Raw genomic sequence first — 18,341 nt, 5'->3', positions numbered from 1 at the left:
CTCAAAATGCACTTTCTTGCTCCCTAGGCCCTTAGAACCTGAAAACACACAAAAGAAGCATAAAGGACTAAAATAACGAGAGAAACATAACGTAAATGCACGAGAACAAGCCATTTAAGTCGCATGAATATGCTCCTATCAATTCATCGCCAAGGAATCTCTAGTTAGGACTTGTTTCTCCCTCCCCTTTCTCCTTAGTTTTCCTGCTACCCCTTATTTTGGGGTAAGGAAGCTAGACTCTAGAACCAGCATCGTGTCTTCTTCCCGAGGCACGGGTTTTCTCGGGTCAGCTTTCCACAGGCGCTACTTTTGGTAGTGCGCCTCATGGCTTTCGCGCATAGAACTTCTGTGTGAGCTGGGAATGGAAAATTAGGATTAAATTCTTATTTTGATGGGCTTTCACGTGAACTTAAAGCTAGAATCTAGTTTAGTCTTAACTAAGTTGGTTAGTTTGCTAGGGAAATAGGTAAACTAGGTTGGTTCTCTCAATGCCTTCCCACGTGGACTTCAAGGGTTATGAGCTTGGATCTTTAGGCGCCTAAGCAGCCCAATGAACTTCCGTAACCATAGGTCCAATAATCTTCCGTAACCATCCACACAATAATTCACTTGACAAGTCCCGGGCATGTGACTTGGGCTTATCTTAACATGAATAGTGGTTAGCGTGGTAAAGTTTGGCATGATTACGAACACATTCCTTCTTGACTCCGCACCTTTTGCATGTATATGGGCTTGACTTGACTCTTGTATGACGATTGGGCATCGAGACTTGATTGGGCTTGCGTATGACATTTTTGGGCCTGAATAGTAGCAAAATTGATAAGCTATTTAGGCCCATCATGGTCTATAACTAACACTAGTGACATTGTTCCAACTTAACTATCACTATGTTTGAAATAAAAACTACTTAATACTTAAGTGTTGGGCTTTATAACAAATTGTCTTGGTTATACGAGAAGTGGAACACCCACGTATAAGTTGTATATTATTTTATGAATAATGTTAGGAATATCAAATTTTAAAACCAAATTGTGATAATGAGGTTGGTAATCATTGGATTATAATTAAGTATTAATTAATGTGCTTATTTTCTATTCGTGACACATCATTTGATTTGAAAATTTGATCTCTCTAGCTTTTTTCTTATTTTCTTATTTTCTTATTTTCTTATTTTAGATATAGGACTCTATTCTCCAATAATAATATATAGTGAAACATTTTCTTGAATATTATGTCCTTCATTTTCAGAATTCATCCTTTATAATTCAATGGCCAAATACATTTTACACTAATTATTATATGTGATAACTGGAAAACTATTTTCCAAATACATTTTATAATTCAATGGCCCCAAGTTGTCACCACCTCTTTAGTAATAAATTAGCTTCGAAAGTTTTCTCTTCAAATGAGATTTGAATTTATGATTAAGTCGTTACAACCTCTTAATGCCACCTTCTAGCATATCTATCTAAGGAAAGGAAATCCCTTAATAAATAAAAAACAAAAGCATGACTACAATTACCGTACCAAAATTCATGTACCAATTACCATACCAAACTTTTGGTATGACAAAATATATTACCATTACCGTGCCAAACTTTTGGTATATCTAATTTCAGCATGCCAAATAATTTGGTTAGCATGATATGGTAATGGTAATTACCACTTTGTTTTTGGCCAAAATTTGATTTTTTTTTTTCAACCCAATTCAAGGCCCAAATGTGTTTTGGCCACGTCCTTTGGGTTTCTAAAACTTTTTTATTTAATTATAAGAATTTTATAGAGATTCATTTAAGAAACAAGAAGTAAATAGATTGAAGAATTGCTGAAAGAACCCAATATCCCTAAAAAAATAGTACAAAGATTCCTAAACTCTATCTTCATATTCTTTAAAATTGTACAAAAATTAACTTGATAGACGAAGCCAAGGAGAAAGACATCCCAATTTGACGAAGGAGAAGATGAGATGGACTTCGGAGAGCAACAAGGATGAAGTTAGTGGTTAGATGAGTGAAAAGATGAAGAGTTACACTGTAAGAAGGTTTAAGTTTTTATATTGGAAAAGTAGAGGTTAAAGGGTGAGATGATTGGATAAATAACTAGGAAAAAAAATATAAAGTGCATATATAATGATAATAATACCTAATTATATGGAAATGAATAAATAAATGATATAATATTAATTGCAGTGGTACAGTACGTTATACCACTGATAATGGTTTTGAATACCATTACTGTACCAAAAATATATGGTACGGTACAAATACCGTACCATTACCAATGGTACAAATTTTTTAGCACAACTTTGATATGGTAATTTGGCAAAAAATTCCACCCCTAAGCATGACAATTGACAAGAAATAGAGCAACATAAGATGGACCGCATATATATACCAACTTGGAGGTGGAGGGAGATTTTGAAGTCCTTATTGATGTTGTTAACGGTGCTATTTTCATTTGCCATTTAATTTCATCAAATTTATCGGAAGCAAATTCAATGGCGAATTCTATGGCTGATGTCTTCTTGGAGGATTGTTTGGTTGCAGGCTTTTCCTAATGACTAATGAGGCAACATCAACTTGATTGTAGGACTATTTCAACTTTAGTTCACTAAGAGATTTTCCGTGTAATTTTTTATATAGAAAAGCATAAGGTGGATCTAGACCAAATTTTTGGTTTGGGTCTCAAAAGCTGTGATTTGAGACTTACGTACCATTGATGCTCTTAAGGATGTTTTTGGACATAAACAAGACAGATGCATGATTCTAACATTGCATAGTCTTAGCATACAAGGTCACACAAAAATTAGACAAAAATTATTTTTTGCACTTAAAATATGCACAATTTTACTTACTTGGACATGAAGCCAAAATGTGGCATTTTGAGGGATCAATGTGCAAACAGGCTAACTTGTAAAATATTTGGATGCATCAAGTGGGATGGTTTGACATTAAAATAATATTTTTTTCCTTTTGGTTGGGCGGTGGATGTGTTCGACATAAACAAGACAGATGCATGATTCTAACATTGGATAGTCTTAGCATACATGGTCACACAAAAATTAGATGAAAATTACTGTTTGAACTTAAAATATGCACAATTTTACTTATTTGGACCTAAAGCCAAAATGTGGCATTTTGAGGGATCAGTGTGCAAACAAGCTAGCTTGTAAAATATTTGGTTGCATCAAGTGGGATGGTTTGACATTAAAATAATATTTTTCCCTTTTGGTTGGGCGGTGGATGTGTGCCAAATGCTTTGTTTAATCAAAAAAATTGCATGCTTTCCCATTGCAAATGGATTGGAAGGCAACATACGAACATTTGGGTAGTGACCATGTGGAGGAAAGAAGTCTAACTTGCTTCTTTTAAATATTAATTTATTGCAAGTGAAATTAATGTTGGATATAAGTCATCAATCTGTGATAAAATTATATATGCTAATAAATAATAAATGCGAATAGGAAATTAACAGAGTATGAATAATGAAATAATATTGAACAGAAATATAGAAGATCGAGGCTTGCTTACCGCAATGTCCTCAAAACAGAAATTTCGTCCCTACTCAGTGCTTATAGTTCTACGGACGTCTGCTTCACCAGGATTCAATGATCAAGTCAGAATTCCAGCATCGGAAAAATTGACTTCTAACAAATTTCTATGTGGTTCTCTCAGTAAGGATGTTTTGGATTATAGAAGAAGAATTGTTTTTTCTGTATTCTAAATGTCATGCAGATAGATGTATATATAATATGATTATGCATGTTCACAACAGGTATGAGGAAGGGATACATCTATTGGGAGACATCTTCTCAGAGGGGTGTTTTCTTTTTGCGTTTTTTCACACTTCAGACTTCATCTAAAAAGATGAGTGTTGGTAAAAAAATAATTAATTAATTAAATTCGAAATTAATTAAAAATAATTATTTAAATTCGAAAATAATTAATTAATTTAATTATTAGAGCCCCAAGGCCCATCTTTTGATAATTAATTATATATTAATTAGTACACCCCAAAGCCCAACCCCAAGGGTGAGCCCAATTTTAGTTTCCAAGGCCTATCACTCCAATCACTTTCTATAAGGGACAAATTCTTATAAAGTGAGGAAACATTTTGGGAATAACCAATGTGGGACAATGAAATTTCTACTCAACATTTCCAACAATACCCCATATTTGAGTTGAAATTTCATTCAAACTCCAACAACTACCCCACATTTGAATGCAAATGTAAATACAAATGTATGACTAGGCTGCCTAAAACTGAAATAGAATAGACATGATATGCATCAGGTGAAGTGTCCTTTGGACTTGAACTTACCCTAGTGAAAACATATCGGGTTTACTTGGTGACGTAGTGGATGTGGAAGATCTTGAACTGTTCATGACAGTAGTAAACCGAGACAATATGCTACACACATATCATATCTACCACACGTCAATTCATACGGTTGTGTTCATTTCGGCCCTAAATAGATCTTGGATTTCGTATAAGCTTTAGAGAATTTAGCCATTTCTATTCTCATAAATGTGGCCCCATTTACTCTTATATAGGTGACATTAATTAAGAATAGTCTGCCATATTCCTCTTGATAACAAGATATTAATGTCATTAAATGTATAAAACATAACCCCTTAAACTCAAAAGACAACACACATTTTATCATAAGAATGGGTAAGTTGTATGTTCAACTTGTGAATCAAACTCAACTAGTTTGCCCATTGAACCTAGACCGTGGGATCTCCAATCAACTAGGTTAGGTTTCCGCCCAGTTCGATTCATTGAATTGGCTTGAGACCCATTCCCCTCGAGGTAAATAATATTTGCTCTCTTGGTACGCCTTTTGTCAAAGGATCAGCTATATTTTCCTTTGACTTTACATAATCAATGGATATTATTCCATTGGAGAGCAGCTTCTTAAGAGTATTATGCCGACGCCCGATGTGACGTGACTTTCCATTGTATACATGATTTTTGACCCTTGATTGCGCGGTCATACTGTCACAATGTATACATATAGCAGTCACATGCTTTGGCCACACTGGATAATCCTTTAGAAAATGTTTGAGCCACTCGGCTTCATCTCCAGCCAAGTCTAAAGCTATAAACTCTGACTCCATGGTGGACTGAGCTATACATTTCTGTTTAGTGGATTTCCAAGATATTGCTACACCTTCCAAGGTAAAAACATATCCACTTGTCGACTTGGATTCTGTAGTGTCAAAAATCCAATTGGCATCACTGAAGCCTTCTACAACAGGTGAATACTTTGTGTAGTGTAATCCGTAGTTAAGTGTATTTTTCAAATACCTTAACACTCTTACTAAAGCATCCCAATGCTCTTGTGCCAGATTACTTGTATATCAACTAAGTCTACTTACTGCATAAGCTAAGTCAGGCCTAGTTGAATTTATCAAGTACATTAGACTTCCAATTACTTGAGAATATTCAAGTTGAGATATGGCATTGCCTTTATTTTTCTCCAACTTGCATCCAGCATCAAAAGGAGTTACAGCAGGTTTGCAGTCAAATTGACCAAACCTTCGTAATATTTTTTCTGCATAATGGGATTGTGTAAGGACATACCCTTCACTATTTCTCTTAATCTGAATTCCTAAAATGACATCGGCTTGACCTAAGTCTTTCATGTCAAAACTTGAATTCAACATTTTCTTCATTTTGTTTATTACATCTTTATCACTTCCCATTATGAGCATATCATCCACATATAAGCAGACAACAACGCAAGCTTTATCATTACTCTTAATGCAGACACATTTATCAGATTCATTTATTTTGCACCCATGTGTCAACAAAGTATGATCAAATTTCTTGTGCCACTGTTTTGGTGCTTGTTTAAGTCTATATAATGACTTAACTAATTTGCACACTTTGCTTTCTTGACCTTTAAGCACGAACCCTTTAGGTTGTTCCATGTATATTTCTTCATCAAGTTCTCCATTTAAAAATGTTGTTTTTTACATCTATTTGATGTATATCAAAGTTGTGTACAGCCACTGATAGGAGCATATTCATGCGACTTAAATGGCTTGTTCTCATGCATTTACGTTATGTTTCTCTCGTTATTTTAGTCCTTTATGCTTCTTTTGTGTGTTTTCAGGTTCTAAGGGCCTAGGGAGCAAGTAAGTGCATTTTGAGGCCATTTGGAGCATTTTTGGGCATGGATTGGATAGCTTATCCATGGAGCCAAGAGGATGGACGAATTTGAAGGCCTTGTATGCACTTGAAGACACAAAACAATGGCCCTAACCCAATCATATAACACATTATGCCATACAAACCAACCTATTTTAGGCCCATTCTATGTACTTAAACCCTAGCCCTTTAAACTAGTTCATTTATCACTTATCAAACCATTCACTTATCACTCACCACATATCATTCACTTATCACTTAACATATCATTCATTTATTTCACTTCCATACTCCTCTTAATTCCACATGCATTCTCACACATGCACATCATTCACTCACATTTCCACCATTCATTCTTTATTCCTTTCCAAACATCTCACATGCATTTCCACCTTCCTACTTCATCATTTCACCACATTCTCCCTCTTTAACTCACATGCATTCATCATAATTCACAACACAAAACAACTTCATTGCCGTGGGTTCCCATTTCCTTTCCAAACATCTCACATGCATTTCTTCATTATTTCCTAACCCTACATGCATTATTTATTGCATCTTCACATGCATTCACACACACTTTACACATTCAAACCGTGAGCTCCCATTCCTATATGCCATTTTCAGATTCCCACCCACCATTCTCGATTAGTTGAGGGCACTTGTCGGATGGATGCCCTTGAATTGAGCACACGCCACAAACTTGGTGTTCTTGTGATTTTGGACCAATCACAACCTGAGAAACAAGAGAAGTAAGATTAGCAAGTTGTGATTGAATTTCAGAAATAGCACTCACCTCATTTACACTTTGTTGCCGTGGGGCTTCCCTTTGGCCCACTCCTTCATATTGTTGAGCGTTGAGCGCTCGGTTGGCTATGAGAATCTTGGCATCCCTTGGTGTTTTGTCCACCAATGCTCCTCCCGCTGATGCATCAAGCATTTGACGTTCGATAGGAAGGAGGCCCTCATAGAAATATTGAAGGAGAAGTTCCTCCTTCATTTGATGTTGAGGACATGAAGCTACAAGGCCCTTGAAGCCCTCATAATAAGCCGGGAATGTCTCACCATGATTCTGTTGAATACCACTAATTTTCTTCCGTAGGAGAATCACTCTCGATGTAGGGAAGAATTTCTCCAAGAAAGCACGCTTCATACTCTCCCACGAAGTCACAGTTCCCGGGGCTAGTTCATAGAGCCAATCTTTGGCCTTGTCCATAAGTGAAAATGGAAAGGCCTTCATCTTCAATATACTCTCATCCACATTGACGGGGGTCATGCTCGAACAAACCACCTCGAACTCCTTCAAGTGTTTGTTGGGGTCTTCCATAGACAAGCCATGGAACTTCGGAATATGGTGTAACAAACTGGATTTGAGTTCAAATTCCTCAGTCTTCCCCTCTGCAGCCGTGGGGTATTGGATACAAAGAGGCAATGCATTATCCAAACCCGAGGCCGAAAGCTCCTTGATGGTTCTATTATCTGCTGCCATGGCTTGTTTTTCTTCAAAAATATGATCCGTGGGCTTTTCTTCTACACCTACTTCGTCTTCTTCAAGCCCAGGTTATGGTGGCTCTTGTTGACTCCTCGTTCTCCTCAAAGTGCGTTCAAAATCACCGTCAAAGTCGGAGATGTTCTCTATAATAGGCCGAGAGCTACGAGTCATACACAGTACCTAAAAAAAAAACAAGGAAACAAACAAACTAAGAATCTGAAATAAGAATGCACGAAAAACAAAAAAAATATAAAAATAAAGACAAGGGATTAGCAAAGTTGCTAAATCCCCGGCAACGGCGCCAAAATTTGATGCGAGAATTACTTGACACTCAAATTAAACCCTCGTTTGACAATTGTAGTAGAATGGATAAGTGAGGGATCGTTCTAGACCGGGGATTAGGAGGGCTTGCTAAAACCTTCTAAATTGACTTAAAAACATAAAAACACAATATAAAACACTATTTAATGCTCGAAGAAAGCAAAACTAAAAAAATAAGAAAGATTAAGACTAAGATTTCAACGAAATAGGGGGGAATTGGATTTGGACGAATTTAAACTAAAATGAATACTTGGAAACAAAACAAATTGTAAATATGGATTTGACGGAAATGAATGGATGGGAAGCTAGCTAAGGGTTCTTTCTCTACACATGATATTTATGCATATGAATCAATTTCCAGTTATTCCTTCATTGAATTATGAACGACAATGCCCCAAATTAACCGTGACATCACTAGTTAACCCTCAGATTTTCCTTATATTATTGGATTGGATGGCATCATTCGACAACCCAAAACATTCTCAAAAGTTCCCTACATGTCATCATAATAGAGATACAATCGAAGATCATTAAGAATAATGAAAACCATAAGCATTGACAAAGCATTTGCAACTATGACATCATGTTACTCATGCTAAGAATTAAACTTAACGCGATCGTGACAAGCGACCTTCACTACTTTCAAGTATAAGTTAGTAACGATTATGTGAAACCTTCTTAAACTTTAGCCACATATTCATGCATGTTAATTAAGTATCGACCCTCAATCAACAAACACAAATAAGTTAATCATCAAATAGTTAAGCCAATTGCATTCACGAATCAAGAGTTCATAACCGGAATTCATCAATTCATATCACATAAATAATCATGGTATTGAAATCACCCCTAGCCAAAAAGGGTTTAGTTCCTCATAACTTTGAAATCAAAGAAACACCTAAACATTCCAACAACTCAAACATTCCAACAATTCCAATGCATCAGCGGGAGGAGCATTGGTGGACAAAACACCAAGGGATGCCAAGATTCTCATAGCCAACCGAGCGCTCAACGCTCAACAATATGAAGGAGTGGGCCAAAGGGAAGCCCCACGGCAACAAAGTGTAAATGAGGTGAGTGCTATTTCTGAAATTCAATCACAACTTGCTAATCTTACTTCTCTTGTTTCTCAGGTTGTGATTGGTCCAAAAGCACAAGAACACCAAGTTTGTGGCGTGTGCTCAATTCAAGGGCATCCATCCGACAAGTGCCCTCAACTAATCGAGAATGGTGGGTGGGAATCTGCCAATGCAATTGGTTTCCAAGGACAAAATCAAAACAACCCATACTCGAACACTTACAATGCCGGATGGAGGGACCATCCAAACTTCAAATGGAGGGAGCCACAACAAGCTGCCCAACAAGGAGGATTTAGGCCAAACCCCCTTGGTTTTTATTCCAAGCCGTATGCACCCCAACAACCCCAACAACCTTCGGCATCATCTCATTCAGGTACGTCATTGGAAAGTGATCAAGCTATGCAATTACTAACCTCTATTTCGCAGGGGTTGCAAAATCAAAACAACCGGATAGCAAATAACGAGAAGGAGATGACGGATATGAAGAAACAAATAGGGCAGATTTCTGAGTTCCTTGGACAGATTAGAGAGCAAGGAAAGCTTCCTAGCTCAACCACAGTCAATCCAAAGGGAGGATTCGAATCCGCCAAGGCCATCACCCTAAGGGGTGGAAAAGAAGTTGGGACCGAGCCAAACAATCCCAAATCTGCCCAGAAAGTAGATGAAGAGACGACACAACCTGAGGCAGATCACCCTAACTCGGCCAAATCAGGTAATTTAAGTTCAAATTCATGTACTTCACGTCCTAATCTGCCCAATGTACCTTTTCCTCGCAGGTTCAGGCAAGAAAAAAAGGAAGAAAGCGAGAAGGACATTCTTGAAACGTTCCGGAAGGTGCAAGTGAACATACCGCTTCTCGATGCAATCAAACAGGTTCCAAAGTATGCTAAATTCCTCAAGGACCTATGCAATACAAAGAGAAGAAGGGCAAACAAAGAGGTAGTGAAGGTAAGCGAGAATGTGTCCGCTGTTTTGCAACGTAAACTGCCTACCAAGTGCAAAGACCCCGGTAGTTTCACAATTCCTTGTGTGATTGGACATAATCGTTTTGAACATGCCATGCTTGATTTAGGTGCATCCATAAATGTCATGCCTTATTCTATTTATGCATCTATGAATTTGGGTGAATTAAAACAAGATGGTGTAATTATACAATTGGCCGATCGTTCTAACGCGTATCCAAAAGGAGTTTTGGAAGATGTGCTTGTGCAGGTGAACCATTTAATTTTTCCGGCTGATTTCTACGTCCTAGACATGGAGGATTCAGCCCATTCTACATCTTTGCCGATTCTCCTTGGTAGGCCATTCATGAAGACGGCCCGAACGAAGATTGATGTATACAAAGGCACCTTGACAATGGAATTCGATGGGGAAGTGATTGATTTTAATATTTCTGAAACTATGAGATATCCCGTTGATGACCATTCTTGTTTTTCCATTGATGTTATCGATTCTTTGGCGCAGGTATACCTTGAAGAATTGAACGAGGACGCCCTGGAAACAACCATCACTAAGGCCATAGAGCGCAAAAATGAAGGATTTGGGCCAATGCAAGGCCACGGCGAGGAGGAGGAATTCTTTGCAATGGGTTCTAGTGAAGAAATAATTGAGGTTGTGGCAGCCCTTGAGTCAATGCCACAACAATATGGTAAGGTTCCACTCTCACTTTCAAATTCAGTTTCCACTAAGATGCTACCTTCTGTTGTTCAGGCACCATCGCTTGAACTTAAACCGTTGCCGGACCATTTGAAGTATGTGTTTTTGGGAGAAGGCGAAACATTGCCCGTCATCATTTCATCAAGTCTCACGGCAATGGAGGAGGAGAAGCTTGTGAGGGTGCTTCGAGAGCACAAAACGGCCATAGGGTGGACTTTGGCCGACATTAAAGGAATAAGCCCTACCACATGCATGCACCGTATACTTCTTGAGGAGGGGGCTAAACCAACTCGAGAGGCTCAACGCCGTCTCAACCCTCCGATGATGGAAGTGGTGAAGAAGGAAATAATCAAACTTTTGGATTGCGGAGTGATCTACCCTATCTCCGATAGCCGTTGGGTCTCTCCAGTTCAAGTCGTTCCCAAGAAGTCCGGAGTAACTGTTATCAAGAATGCTGAGAATGAGCTTGTGCCAACCCGCATTCAGACTGGATGGCGAGTATGTATCGATTACCGGAAGCTAAATGCCATGACTAGGAAAGATCACTTTCCTTTGCCATTCATCGACCAGATGCTCGAAAGGTTAGCCGGTCATGCTTTTTACTGTTTTCTTGATGGATACTCTGGATATAACCAAATTGTGATAGCCCCGGATGATCAAGAGAAGACCACATTCACATGTCCCTTTGGAACATTTGCTTATCGTCGCATGCCATTTGGCTTATGCAACGCACCGGCCACTTTCCAAAGGTGTATGGTAAGTATATTTTCCGATTTTGTTGAAAAGATCATTGAGGTTTTCATGGATGATTTCAGTGTATTTGGGAGTTCATTTGATAATTGCTTGGATAATCTGACCTTAATTTTGAAACGATGTGTTGAAACTAACCTTGTCTTGAATTGGGAGAAATGTCACTTTATGGTGAAACAAGGTATAGTTTTAGGACATATTGTTTCAGAAAAAGGAATTGAAGTAGATAAATCGAAAATAGACCTTGTACGTCACTTACCCTCTCCTACTTTGGTTAGAGAGGTACGTTCGTTTCTTGGCCATGCAGGGTTCTATAGGCGTTTTATCAAGGACTTCTCCAAGATGTCCAACCCTCTTTGCCGATTGCTTCAAAAAGATGTGCCATTCAAGTTTGATGAAGAGTGTAATTCGGCATTTAACCAACTCAAGGAGAAGCTAGTCTCGGCCCCCATTATTGTACCTCCAGATTGGAGCCTTCCGTTCGAGCTCATGTGCGATGCATCCGACTATGCATTAGGAGCTGTTCTAGGACAAAGAAGAGACAAGCGGCCGCATGTCATATACTATGCCTCTCGGACTCTCAATGATGCCCAATTGAACTACTCCACGACGGAAAAAGAACTTCTAGCTGTGGTTTTTGCTTTAGATAAATTTCGTTCATATTTAATTGGTACTAAAGTAATCGTTTATTCTGATCATGCAGCTTTGAGGTACTTGCTCACGAAAAAGGAAGCAAAGCCGAGGCTTATCCGTTGGATTCTTCTTCTTCAAGAATTTGATATTGAAATCCGGGATAAGAAAGGAAGCGAGAATGTAGTGGTTGACCATTTAAGCCGAATGATCCACGAGGAGCATGAACATGCCGTGCCTATCCCTGAAACTTTTCCCGATGAGCAGCTGCTATCCATTGAGGTAAGTGAACCATGGTATGCAGATTTAGTGAATTACTTGGTGGCTAAACAAATTCCAAATGAACTAAACAAGCACCAACGTGATAAGCTTAAAAATGATGCACGTTTCTATGTTTGGGATGACCCTTATTTGTGGAAGTATTGCTCAGATCAAATTGTACGTAGATGTGTGCATGATTCTGAATTTCACTCAATTCTAAGCTTTTGTCACACATATGCATGTGGTGGTCATTTTGGCACACAACGCACTGCCCTCAAGGTTTTAGAGTGTGGTTTTTATTGGCCGACTATATTTAGGGATGCTAGAACCTTTTGTATGTCTTGTGATCGTTGCCAACGAATGGGTAACATAGGTACCAAGGACCAAATGCCGCAAACCCCTGTCTTTAATGTTGAAATTTTTGATGTTTGGGGCATTGATTTCATGGGCCCTTTCCCTCCATCTTATGGTTTCACTTATATCTTGCTAGCCGTTGATTATGTTTCTAAATGGGTGGAAGCAAAAGCCACCCGTACTAACGATTCTAAGGTGGTTGCAGATTTCGTGAAAACTAACATTTTTGCTAGGTTTGGAATGCCGAGAGTAATCATAAGTGATGGAGGGTCTCACTTTTGCAATCGGACCATTGAGGCGTTGCTAAGAAAGTACCATGTCAACCATAAGGTCTCCACACCTTACCATCCTCAAACAAATGGCCAAGCCGAGGTGTCTAACCGAGAAATCAAACAAATTTTGGAGAAGACCGTTGGACCAACAAGGAGGGATTGGAGCTTACGTTTAGATGATGCACTGTGGGCATATTGTACGGCGTACAAAACACCCATTGGGATGTCACCTTTTCGGCTCGTCTATGGTAAGCCATGTCATTTGCCCGTAGAGTTAGAGCACAAGGCACATTGGGCCGTGAAGACTTTCAACATGGACATAGATGCAGCGGGAGTTCATAGGAAGCTCCAATTGAATGAACTTGAGGAGATTCGGAATGAAGCCTATGAGAATGCCCGGATGTACAAAGCCAAGACCAAAGCATTCCATGATAAAATGATTCGAACCAAGACCTTCACAGTTGGGCAGAAAGTGTTACTTTTCAACTCTCGCCTACGTTTGTTTCCTGGTAAGTTGCGTTCTAAATGGATTGGCCCGTTTGTTGTTACTAACGTTTTACCTTATGGTGCAGTCCACATAAAAAGCTTAAGGAATGGCGTAGAATTCAAGGTGAACGGGCATCGGTTGAAGCCATATTACGAGCATGGTGTGGGGCAAGTGGTGGAAGACATTCCTTTCCATTCCGTGGGCTCAAATGAAGATTAAAAGAGGGTACTCGTCCGGCTAAAAGACGTAAAAGAAAGCGCTTCGTGGGAGGCAACCCATGCATCCGAATAGAGAAGAACTTGGAAACCCCTTTAAGAGACTTATTTTTATTCCTTTCTTTTTCTTTACTGCCTTTACTTTGCTTTCTTTCTCGTATTTGTTTATTTGCTTGCTCTGTTGTGACTTTCTGCTTAAAACATTGAGGACAAAGTTTGATTTAAGTGTGGGGGGGTAAACAATTTGTATTTGCATGAATTTCGTGGGATTTATTCACCTATCACTTAGAATGTTGAATCTTGCTGTTTTAAGCGTTTTTAGAGTGTTTTAGTGTGTTTTATAGTGTCTTGGTATAAAACTCCGAAAATTTGATTAAAAAAAAAAAAAAAAAAATTCTTTTCTTTGTTGCTATTTCGTTTCTGCCTTGTTAGGTTGTTTAGTTGTTATTGTTTGTTTGTGTATTAATTGTGTGAGTCTATGATTGTAACATTGAGAAAATGTTTGATTTATTGATAGGCACTGCTAAACAAAGAAAGATGGTGCTTCACAAAGGTTGTTTGCTTGAGGCCCCACTACGTGGCTTTACTCTTGAAGCGGAAGGCGTAGGAACAGAAGGCATCGGAGCGGAAGGCGTAGGAACAGAAGGCATCGGAGCGGGAGGCATCGAAGATAGAGCATTCCAGGCCTCAATACTTGGCCAAGCGCTGGATGAGCCAGGAAAAAGGTGCCTCTGGAGGAAAGACGAGAACCTTTGACGGTCACTGTGAATCCGACCTTCAGACTCTTGCAGCTCATCAAGCTTCCTCTTCATGCCCGTCGAATAGTTGTTTGCAAGCACGTGCAAACTTCTATTCTCATACTTCAGCTGCTGGATCTCCTGCTTGAGACTTTCCACCTCTGCCATCAATGATTCCACCTGACGGGAGCGGGCAAGCAGGCGTTGGCCCATGTTGGACACAGAACTCGCACACTGAACACTAAGTGCGAGGGATTCTTGAACGGCCAACTCATCGGACCGTCCTGACAGCAGCCTACTATCTTTCGGAGTGAGGAGGTTCCTAGCTACTATTGTAGCTGTTGTGGCGTCCTGCATCACGGAGTCTTCACCTGTGAGAGGACCGTTAGAAGAAAAGAAAGAAGGGCGCCATACGTTACCTTGACGCGGCGCGCCCGTATCACTGCTAAGGCTCAATTCCAAGCTAAGGTTTGATGAGTTTGCCATTTTTCAAAAGTGTTCAAAGAGAAGGGATGAAGTTAAATTTCGAAGGGCCGGAGACGATTTTCAAGAATGGGAAATCTTCAGAGTGTGTTTGTGGCGGTGATCGATACCTCAATAAGAAGCCAAGGCGACGCGTCCACCGATTCAAAAAGCCAGAATTTCCGGCGTAATTTAGGCGACGCTTTCTCGGCTTTTCAGAAGACGCGTTCAACTTTGTCAAAAGATATCTGACAAAGCTGAAAACACGTGGAGGCCATCATCGCAACTACACCTCTTTAGCCGACAAGCGCAAAGTTCGGCGACGCTTTCTCAGTTTTTCAGAAGACGCGTGCAGCTTTGCCAAAAGGAGCCGCATCTGCACTACCACGTGTCGTTCAGAAATCGAAGGGGCGCCTGCTCAGAAATCGAATAGGCGTGTTCAGAGATCGAAGAGGCGCCATTATTTCAAAAAGCCGGATTTGCGGGATCAAAACGTTTGTCGACAAAGGTAAAAAGTACCACCACCTGATATTATCTCTATATATGTCGACCTTCGTCTTTTATGGCAGGGCAAACCTGAAGAAAATGCCCAACTCTCCCTCACCTCTGAGGGCGCACTCCCAGCAAAGCCTTTCGAAATACTCAATTCTTTCTTCTTCCCCAAAGATGATACCAGATGCCTGGAGTACATATGACCCAGGAGGAAACAGCACAACAAATACATGTGCTGATTCATTCACCGCTTCTTCAAAAGCAAAGGTATCTCATATCATCAAGGTCAAAAGCAAAAGTATCTCATATCATGCTCTTTCTCTGTCTTTTTCTTTGTCCTTGTTCTTACTCGCATGGCAAAGTAAAAGAAGCAATCAGCCGGCACTTGGAGTCAGTCTTCCGTTCTGGAGCCAACTGCCTGGAATCTATTCCTGATTGCTTACCTAGCGTTGCTCTCGAGTAGTCATCTTCAACGGTTGATACACTTCCAGAGAAGGGACCACTTCTGCAAAGAGGAGCGAGTAAGGCAAGTGAAAATGATACATTGAAGCATGTGGAGACAAACATAGGCTGAGTTATCCTCCAACCCTTTTCAATACGAATTGGAAAGATTGAACAAAGAAACAGACCAAAGGAGTAAGCTCAGACCTTCGGGGAAGACCAAAAGAATCCTCCAGCCCAGTAGCACAAAGGAAAATCAACGATGGGCAGAAACCAGTTCAAGAGTAAGCCTGTGGAATCACAAAGATCAAAGCCTCAATGCAATTACCAAGGAGAAGATGGAATTTACACTCTATAACCAGATTTGCGTCTCTAAACTCTTCTCTTTGTTAATTACATTATGCCATGTTTAGTTTGTTTAAGTGCTTTTTGTGTATTTACTTATGCTTTGTGTGAATCTATGCTTAAAACATTGAGGACAATGTTTGATTTAAGTGTGGGGGGGTAACTAAGTATATTTGATGCAAATTCGTTGGATTTTATCACCTATCACTTCACATGTTGTTTCTCACTGTTTTAAAACTGTTTTAGTGTGTTTTGTCTTAAAAATTCGAAAATCCCATAAAAATTTGAAAAAATTGTTTTGAAAAACCCAAAAAGAGTTGTTTTAAAGTTGTTTTTGTGTGTGTGTTTGTGTCTTAGGATACCTTCCAACACAATGATAAGGATTTGGTTTGTAATTGCATGACTGTTAAAAAGAGTTATAAACATAGAGAAAAGTTTGATTTACTCTTGGTATATGCTTGGTTATGGTTATAATGTATGACTTCACATGCAATCATAAAAGAAAATTTAGTTTTTGTAACATGCCTGAAGGAAGGAACTCAAACAAATGCTACAACCCTGAGAGACTTGAGCCTATAACGTTCTTTGGAGAGTATAATCTGTGATTTCTTGTTTTCTAAAATCGTTGCATGATCTCATTATTCTTTGCTTGGTTACTGCTTAGAAGGCGTTTCATCATATAGTTCCAAATGCTAGAACTCATGCCCATTTCATTCAAAGCATGTTATTGATTTGCATAACATATATCAAGATGAAGTTGTGTAGTTGCCACCATAGCCAAATAGCCTCGCTTCCCATATTTCGTATATGTTGTAAGTTTTACCCCCGTTGAGCCATGTTAACCCATGTTCTTTGTTAACCCACTTTATCTTCACCTAACCTAGAATATGACCGTCCTTACCCTTGTTCTTAAAAGATAGTGAGCATGACTTAATTGAATTCCTTTTGAGTTACATTATGAAAGAAAATAAGTGTGGGGGAGAGAATGTTTAAGTGTTTTTGTTTTAAGATTCAAAAGAAAACAAAAAAAAAAAAAAAAAAAAAAAAAAAAAAAAAAAAAAAGAGAAAAGAATAAGTGATTGAAGAAAGGTTCCAAAACACCAATTCTGGGCGTAAATTGTCTAAATTCTCCCTTTTTGTTCAAAAGTTGAGTTTTCATTCAAAAGTGAATTCTAAGTTGATTCAAATGCTTGCTCACTATTTCTTTAAGAATCTTTGTTTTCCATATCCCTTCTTTGTTATCCACATACCCCAAGCCCCGTTACAACCCTTGACTTCTATCTTGAGTGTTGTGTATTTCAATTTGTGGAGTTTGAACTTGGTATGAGCTTATGGTGTCACTGGTTCTCGCGTCTAAGTAGTAGCATTCCATTCATGAGATCATATCTAAACTTGATTATTAACTCCAGAATTTGCGTTCTTTGTGATACATATATGTGAGTGTCGTTTTCATGTTTACATCAATCTTCTCACATATGACTAGATTAGGGTGTGGGTGTGTAGTTAGAAAATCTGAGTAAAAATTGAGTGCATATCTTGAAAGAAATTGAGCAAATTCTCTAAGGCATGTTACTACATTCAAAACATGGTTTTAAATGCTTAATTGTGAACTAGTATATGGTGACTATGATTAAGAATGTACTTAAGTGTGAAGATGACTAAAATCTGTGAGAATGATGATTTTTAACATGTCATGTGCATTGGAAATCCCTAAGACGGTTGTTGGAAGGTTTAGGTTGTGTTTTACGTGTTTAGTGTCGTTTTGTTTATTCGTTTTTATTCTGTTTTGCTCGAGGACTAGCAAAAGCTAAGTGTGGGGGTATTTGATAGGAGCATATTCATGCGACTTAAATGGCTTGTTCTCGTGCATTTACGTTATGTTTCTCTCGTTATTTTAGTCCTTTATGCTTCTTTTGTGTGTTTTCAGGTTCTAAGGGCCTAGGGAGCAAGTAAGTGCATTTTGAGGCCATTTGGAGCATTTTTGGGCATGGATTGGATAGCTTATCCATGGAGCCAAGAGGATGGACGAATTTGAAGGCCTTGTATGCACTTGAAGACACAAAACAATGGCCCTAACCCAATCACATAACACATTATGCCATACAAACCAACCTATTTTAGGCCCATTCTATGTACTTAAACCCTAGCCCTTTAAACTAGTTCATTTATCACTTATCAAACCATTCACTTA

Source organism: Pyrus communis, chromosome 11 (genome assembly GCF_963583255.1).
Source record: "Pyrus communis chromosome 11, drPyrComm1.1, whole genome shotgun sequence".
NCBI lineage: Eukaryota > Viridiplantae > Streptophyta > Magnoliopsida > Rosales > Rosaceae > Pyrus > Pyrus communis.
This window is presented reverse-complemented; position numbering follows the sequence as displayed.